The following is a 1,236-nucleotide window of genomic DNA, read 5'->3' as shown; positions in this document are numbered from 1 at the left end:
AGTTTCAGTCAAGTATTATCTGGCAATCAGGACTATAACTAATGGAGCTTGAGATTTTATGGGCTTGTGTCTCAGAGCTAAATAGCTATTTTTTTTTTGCATGGGCGGGCACCTGGAATTGAACCTGGGTCTCCAGCATGGCAGGCGAGATCTGCCACTGAGCCATCATCGCACCGCCCTGAATAGCTTTTTAATAAAACTAGTGGTTTAGTAAGATTTTTCAAAAGCAGCACATCACTTGACTTTCGCCAAGTTTAAAATCTCTTTAAATTTTCTGAGTTTTAAATTTGGAAAAGAAATAAAGATTTCTAAGGCTCAGATTTCATTTACTCTTTATGATATGAAGGGGAGGTAGAGGAGATGAAAAAAGGCTTTTAAAGGATTAAATAAATGCCTAAAAATGGATTGATTAAGCTAAGGACATCAATTTACATCTAATAAGCCATCTTTGGTGAGGTAGGTTTCATAAAATCTGACCTTTTTAGATTTCATTTCATTTCATTCATATAAGCTTAAAAACAGAGAAGAAAAGTTTCCTAGAGTAAGACAAGTAAAGATTTTAGTAAAATTAATCTGTTTAGAGTTTTCTCTGAATTAAAAGCCCTAGCAACTTCATATTATGACATGGAAACATACAAACGAGCTTGCAGAGGTGTTGAAGTCAGAAATAACTGGGCTTGAATTTAGGCTTGGAGAAAGGGAGAATTGGAGACAAGGAATGAAGGAGAAAAGGGTGGGAAGGAGAGAGGGATGAAGGAAGAAAGGAAGAGAGAAAGGGAAGGTATGGAGTGAGGGAAGAGGAAGGAAGGAAAAAGCACGCATTAGGCAGTTTCTCTGCACCAGGCACTAACTGAGATGCGTTCATGTACATTTATCTTCTGCAGCTCACTGTGTGATCTTGGGCAAATAACTTAACCTCCTTGGGCCTCAGGTTCCTTATCTATAAAAATTATAACAACTGTGAGATTCTGGGAAGATGGCCATGCAGCATGTGTTTTTTGTTGTTGTTGTTGGTTTTTTTTTTGTCCTCCCAAATCACCACATAAAAAAAGACAGAGCAATCAAAAGTCTGTAGATAATATTTTCAATAAAACCAAGTTTAATCCAAACCTCAAAATACAAATTGGTAGAGACAAACTATCAACAGCCAGAAGACTTGTGTGTCATCTGAGTGGAAAAAAGGAGAGGATATTATCAAAGCATCTGAGAGTCTCAAGAATAAGAACTATAAAATAT

Source organism: Tamandua tetradactyla, chromosome 4 (genome assembly GCF_023851605.1).
Source record: "Tamandua tetradactyla isolate mTamTet1 chromosome 4, mTamTet1.pri, whole genome shotgun sequence".
Lineage (NCBI taxonomy): Eukaryota > Metazoa > Chordata > Mammalia > Pilosa > Myrmecophagidae > Tamandua > Tamandua tetradactyla.
Note: the sequence above shows the minus strand (reverse complement) of the source record.